Genomic DNA, 7,741 nt, shown 5'->3' with positions numbered 1-7,741 from the left:
ACTTATTTTTATTTTTCTAATTTTGAGCTTTGCTCTGGTTATTTAAAATGACAATGGCTATTTTAAAATACAAATAATGGTGTTTACTAACCTAAAACATTGTGCACATTTTGGAGTCATTTAACAATGGATTACATCTATTTTGCACTTTTAAATCTCTTTGTAGTTATGGCAGCAACATGTTAAATGCTATAAGGATCTGTCCAACTTTAATACTCAACATTCCAAACTGAGCTGAATATTCAGCCACAGGCTTCCAGCTGTCAGGTATGATCTCTTTTAAAAATTAACTCCTGGGACAACTGAGCCATTTGGCTTTTCTTCAGTGGCTTCTTACTTTGAATTTTGTTCGTACTGCTCAGTCAGGGTGATAATTAGCTCAGTAATTGAATTTCTTCACGAGTGGAGTTATTCTACACAAACTAAGCGGAAGCCCTCTGGAGTTTGTTCAAAGAAATCCATAAAAATGCTTGGCATCTTCTGCAGGGAACCAGTACGTTCTGAAAGAGTCCTCTGGGTTTTTTTTTTTTTAACCACATTTTTTCTTTTAAGATGGTTAGAAAAATAAATGGAGTGGTATTTGTGTACAATATTATTTCATGTCACACCTGCATTCCTATGGTGATGAGACATCCTTTATTACATCGTTAACCTGAATAACATTCTAATTTCCCAATATGCTTTTATGGCATCTTGTTTAAAAGTCAGAAAAGTCAGGGACAGATCCATACACTCAACATCCAGTTGTGATTATGAAGAAAGGGAAAGTCAGTCTCCTCATGTTCAAAGTTATTACATTGCTTATTAGTATTATCATATATGGCTGTACTAAATCAGATGACCGCTAGCTGGCAACAAAATGATCAAGTACGCTGTTTCTCAAGCTTGACAATTTTAAGATGTGTGGACTTCAACTCCCACCATGGCTGGCTCGGAATTTGAGAGCTGATGTGTATACATCTTAATGTTGCTAAGGTTGAGAAACACTGATCTAGAAGACTTGAATTCTGTGTGGCTAGCTAGTGGTCACCCAAATTTGTGTGTGTGATGGTGTATGAGAAAGACCTTGGGAGACTGGGGCCAAGAGATGGGAACAGTCAGTTTAGAGATAATATAGCCTGCAACTGGATAGTGGGCAGAGCAAGAGGTTCAAAAGGAACCAAGTTTCTTGAACTGTAAAGGAGACAGGGGAAGAGAGTTTCTTTCAGGCTTGCAAGACTAATGTTAGCCTCACAGGATAAACCAGATAGGATTTAAAACCAGGTGAGCTAATTACTCTTTATTGTAAAGTCACATTGAATCTTTTGCCCTGTCAAAACTATTCAGTTGTGGGCTATGCTGTTTCTTATTTGGCCCTTGGCTTATCTCTTGCTCCAGTCTCCCAAGGTCTTTTCCACATACCAGCACAATATGGTATTAAAATCTGTCAACCCTAATGTTTACTATTTATTCATATATTCAACTCCATGTTTGTAAAAAATAAATAATAATATATGGGGTTCTTTATGTTCTTTTCCTGTAATTTTATTTTTAAATTATAAGTATTCTTTTCTTTTCAAAATCCCTTACAAGAGGTACTCTGTTTTTACTTATAATTTACTTTTTGAAACTTAAGTCTGTCATGCTGCTTTACTTGAACAGACAATCTTCTGGTTCTCCCCCTTCTCTGACTTTGCTACCTTTGATCCTTACAATTCATTGAACATGTACATGGCTAAGAAAGGGGTCAATTAAAAAATGGATCTTGGATCTGCTTCCAATTCCTATTCATCATCATGCTTTTGCCAACTAGATTTATATGCAAAACATATTAATCAAGGCAAAAATGGAAAAGAAGAAAAGGAAAGTGGTATACATTTTAATGGCCAAATTACTATATTTCTATTTCTGTAATTCTTAGTATTTTCTAAAAACTCACAAAGCTTCCATTTATTTACTTTTGTCAGTTACAGGCACTAATTCAAAACTAATATACTACTCACCCTGCTTTTCATTGTACATTATATTTTCTGGCTTTTCTATGTTAGATTCTTTAGGTCAATCAAAATCAATCTATACTTGACTTATTTTTCAAGTAACGTTTGGAATACCCATATATCACGTAATCAAACCCAATTTTTTGTCATTTTTTATGGCAGGCATTAAGTGAACACAATGGTTGTTAAGTGAAAAGCAGTTGTCATAAAGCAAATCAATTTTGGGTGGTTTTTTTCCTGGAAACTAGCAAAAAAGGTCACAAATTGTGGTCACATGACTACGTCACAAATGACTGTAAAGATGAGCTGGTTGCCAAGTGCCCCAAATGTGATCATGTGGCGGGGCCATCATAACTTCAAAAACAGGTCCTCATTAGCTTTTTTGGGGTCTGTCATAACATAGAACGATTGTTAGACAATCAATCATAAGTTGAGGACTATCTATATCTATATCTATATGCATATATCTATATCTATTGTGGAATATAGTAGCTCTTTGAGACTGCTTTTTACAAACTATGCTGCAGTTTCACAAGCAACAACAAGAACAATAGCAATAAAGCAGACAGCTCATGGCTGAACCTCTTTTATTAAACTAGCTGCCAAAAGGGGGGGATGTTAATTTGTTTATAAAGTGATATGACTACAAGCTATAGTATTTTGATTTTCTAAAATAAAGAACAAATCAAAGAATATGTCAAATAAAAAGAAGAGATTCACAGTCATGGAAACAAAGGCAGTTTCAGCGTAGCACTGACATATAGCACAATTTGACTCTTTGCCTGCAGAGGAATGTTGTGCCTTAATGGACACAAATATGCCATGCTGAGAGAAATGTTGCTGTAGCAGTGAGGGATAAGAAAATGGTGACGCTTCAGATATTACTAAATTACATATCCCATTATTCCTTATTTTGATTATGATGACTAAGGTCAATTAGAATTGCAGTCCCAAAACATATGTTTTTCATTTGAGTACAATCACTCAACTGGCCAAATTTTACTTTATCTCCATTTCCATGGAAGCAGCATAAGAAATGTTTTATTAACCCATGGCAAGTTTCTAATCGGGCAGGATAGGGTAAAAGTCACCTCACATCATGGCCAAATGTGCCAGGTGTCTAGTGGTAAAGGGTTGAAGACGTGGCTTTGCCAGTTGGCTTGGGGCCCCAGTGGGGGAACAGCACAATGGAGGCGGTTGATTGAGTGATAACAGATCCCACCTCTCCCCCCACTTCACACTCACCCTTTCCATGTGTCTTTGGTTTTAATGCTTGATTTTAACTTTTTAGGATTTAGCTTAGATGTAACTGTAAGTCAGTGTTTCTCAACCTTGACAATTTTAAGGCATGTGGACTTCAATTCCCAGAATTCCACAGCCAGCAATGCTGGCTGTGGAATTCTGGGAGTTGAAGTCCACATGCCTTAAAATTGTCAAGGTTGAGAAACACTGCTGTAAGTTACCCTATGGTAAGATGGGTGGCCAATAAATTTTATAAATAAAATATAAAAAATAAAATAAAATAAAATAAAATAAAATAAAATAAAATAAAATAAAATAAAATAAAATAAAATAAAATAAAATAAAATAATAAAATAAAATAAAATAAAATAAAATAAAATAAAATAAAATAAAATAAAATAAAATAAATAAAATAAAATAAAATAAATTAAATTAAATAAAATAAAATAAATAAAATAAAATAAAATAAATAAAATATAAAATAAAATAAATAAAATATAAAATAAAATAAATAAAATAAATAAAATAAATAAAATAAATAAAATAATAAAATAAAATAAAATAAAATAAAATAATAAAATAAAATAAAATAATAAAATAAAATAAAATCCTCCAGTGTTGGAGCACTCAAAACTTCTAGGGGCAAGTAGTTCCACTGATTAATTGTTCTAACTGTGAGGAAATTTCTCCTTAGTTCTAGGTTCGTTCTCTCCTTGATTAGTTTCTTGTCTTGATTAGTTGCTTCTTGTCTTGCCTTCCGGTGTTTTGGAGAATAGCTTGACCCCCTCTCAGATCCCATCTGCTGAAGAATTTCAGCTAGCAGGGTCCAGGAGAAGAGCATTTCCTGCTGTGGCCCCACCCTACAAAATATTCTCTTGCTGGAGGTGAGGTCGGCCCCCTCAGCCGGCCTGTGGCCCTGATAGGAGTATTCTATGTCCAGTATAGGTGACAGGAAAGAGAGAAGATTCCTACAGATCTCTAGCAAGGAAGGGGCTACGGGCTATATAGATTTACAGATCTGTAAATCCATATGTGATGGTACATTTTAACTAGGCTCCTGGTGATATGCAGCATCAGGGAAATGCTGCTTTTATCATTTGCTCAACTGCAGGAATACTCCTATCAATATCTTTGTACCTAACAGTCCACAGAAATAGTTATTTAGCATTATATATATATATATATATTATATAAACATATTGTATTAACATGGGCAAATACAGCAGGAAATGATTAAGTGACAAACAATTTCATTAATAATTTAAGAAGCCTGCCATCAAAGCAATTGCAAAATAGATGTAGTAGCAATATAAGACTAAAAATAAATTCAGCAAAAAAATTGGTAGATGAAAGTAGAAGCTGAATACAGGCTGAGAAAAAATAATGGCTAAGAAGCAAGAAAGCAAAACTTTCTAGTTATATTATCAATAGACTATCCTAATGACAAATAGCAGGAATAGCCATTTGGCCTCTTTGAAGGACAGCCTGTGATTAGTGTTATTATTTTATATTTTTGGTCTTTGACTGCAGGTCAATAAAATATATTGATATAAACATAAAGCCCTGAAACATTTAGGAAATGTAATTTTAAAGATACAGGGACAACAAAAAAATCAGTGCAGCTATAATTTATCAGGAAGTACAGTGTGTCTAGCAAGTTCAATAACCATTCTGGATACTTGGATCTAAGGAATTGATTCAAATAACTGTCAGCCCTGCAAGATAAACCAGACTAAGAAACCAATTCTATATAAGTCAGGACTACTTTCATTGCAACAACTACAGTAATAGAATTTTGAGAGACTTAAATGTGCTTCTACCCTCCTCACTTTATTTTTAAGTGAACCAGAGAGGGGACAAAGATGTTTTCTTAAGTTACTTTCTTGGTGTGGGTTCAAACCCCTCTTATTCGACCCTTGCTTTGGTAGTGGTTCCACTTCCTGTTATTCAAGATCACTCCCTATGCCCACTACAATGACAGATCCACTCATGAATCCACTGTTCAAAAATTGCCTTTCCCTGCAGTCTGGCTTAGTTTGCCATCTAAAACATCAGTGCTCATAGGCAGCTTCTGATTCTAATAATTTTATAGTGGGGAGTTCTTCAATGGTGCTATGTGGGATTTCATTTACTTGTAATTAATAAGATTTTCCTTATTAATCTACTGACATCAGAATTCTGCATTCATCTTTTGCCTATGTTTTACCTAGAAAATGTGACCTGAAAGTAGCATTCCCCAGGAGGGAAGATGAGAAGAAGATCCCATTGGATCCTCTAGATTTTGTCTTGGAATATCCTTGATCAAGAATAATGAGAGTCCGCAAGCAGGGAGATGAAAGGTATGAAAGACTCCTGGAGTAGGTGTCTCTTGCTTTTTGATATAGAACTATTTGGGAATTGTCTGATACCGTAATAGTAGATGGGAATGACCTTGGGAAACAGGAGGAAGAGCTGCATAGAAACAGAAGAGGTGTGTGAAGCATCTCAGAAGGGACCTTCCCTAGTTTTATGGAAAATAAAAGTAAAAGAGGAAAGAAATGCTATCAGACTTGCAAGATTCTGTTACTGTAGCCTTACATAAAGATAGTACTACCGTTAGTATTAATGGTTTCTACTTCTTGTCTGGATTGTCTCAAAGGGCTAAAAAAATACCATCTAGATAACATGACTGATAAACAGATCTGAAATGCTCAAACAGCTTCTGTCTCAGCAAGCATCTTTACTGCCCAAACCTGCCCAGATATACTTCACACAGAGACCTAAATAACAATAATTCAACGCTTTATCTCCTGATTTATGACAAACTTTTAAAACATTGCCAAAAATGTACAGCATTTACTGAAAACTCAGGAGGTTTTTTTTAGGAGCCAAATATTCTGCGATCTGAGAAATCCATATCCGGTCTACCTCTTAGAGCAGAGTGGACAAACAATGGACCTCATGAGACTCCACAGCACCCATATGAGACTTCCATTTTTTGTTCTGATGGGAGGGTAAGCTTAAAATTGGTTTTTAAACCTCACAGAAAGCTTAAGGTACCCATTGCAGGTCTCTAAAATCCTTTCAAGATTAGGGCTTTTTTTATTTGGGGAGTATTCAAGGGGCAAAATGAAGCGTATTTTGTCCCTAGCCCCTCCCCAAACAAAAAAATACAACATGGTCTTGTATTTTCAATTTTGCTCACTCTGGTGATGTCATTATTTCACTAGTATGCTCCTGTGACAATCCCTTCAAAATAATACAGGAGAAAAGAGATTCCTCGGACTGAAAAAGGATTGCCCACTTCTGTTTAACCACAAACACGGCAGCCTTAAAAAAATACGTTGTAAATTTTCCTCCTCTACTGTTTTTCCCATTGACCACCTCCACAAAAGTGGTTAAAAGCATGCAATGGAGTTATGGTTCCAGATTGGATAATTAGGTGAAGGGAAGTGATACCAGACAAAAAAGTTCAAAACTACTTAATGCCTCAAGACCAATTATATCTGAAGCACCAATTCCTTATCTGCATCAGTTTTTTTTTAAAAAAATGTCAAAATGCGTGTAATGTATAGGTCTTCCATGTCACAAATTGTTATGTTCTTATGCATACTTGATACATACCATTAATGTACAGTCTAAAGCAAGGAAACAGTTACTTTCATTCATGCTTTTGCTGGAAAAACATACTTTGTTGGATCAGATTTAAAACATTCATTCAAGAAAGTAAAAAAGAGCCAAATAAGATGTCTAGGGTAGTACAAGGCTAGCAGAGATAATTACAGTGCTGCACACCCTTGAAAATACCTCAGCTCTGGTATTTAGATTGATATTCCTTTTCAAACAGTTAAACAAGGTATTCAATAAACATGCAAAATTACTATTATTTTAAGTGAGATTGATTGCCTAAATCAGGGGTTCCCAAACGGGGGTACTGGCACCCCCTGGGGGTATGAAACAATATTGCAGGGGGTGCAAAAATTTGGGTTTAGAAGTTTCAAAATTATAGTGTATCTGCATAATTCGTTAATTTGAACTTTTGTAAGGGGTGCGAGAATATATCAGAAGCATTCCACGGGTGCAGGGTATAGAAAAGGTTGGGAGCCTAAGTGCTTTCTCTCGTTATTTAATCTATGCTACACTCCATGGATGTAAATATTTTAAGCCTACAAGAATTTCCAGTCATCATCATTGGGAAATCTGGGAATTATCATTCCATCAAAATTAGTGTGCACCCGGCTAGGAGTTTTAACATCATGGATAATATAGTGTATATCATGTAATGTTGAGAGTTCACATCTAATGACTGAGGCAATGTGTAATATTCAGGGCAGGGTTCCAGATCTGCTCCCTGTGGAGACATCTAGCCAGTCATGCCTTCTTTCAATAAACTGCATTCTACTTCCCTTTAACCTTACATTTTTGCACTTGTGTAACCTTATATTTACACAGCCTGTCATCATTCCAAAGGCAATGACCATGCTTGTTCTTTTCTACATCAACAGTGGTTCCCTCAAATTTGCTTTTCATTTTCTCTCATGCAT

Source organism: Protobothrops mucrosquamatus, unplaced genomic scaffold (genome assembly GCF_001527695.2).
Source record: "Protobothrops mucrosquamatus isolate PMUCROS unplaced genomic scaffold, P.Mucros_1.0 scaffold1068, whole genome shotgun sequence".
NCBI classification, from domain to species: Eukaryota; Metazoa; Chordata; class Lepidosauria; order Squamata; family Viperidae; genus Protobothrops; species Protobothrops mucrosquamatus.
The sequence above is the reverse complement of the archived record's forward strand: the minus strand, read 5'-3'. Positions refer to the sequence as shown.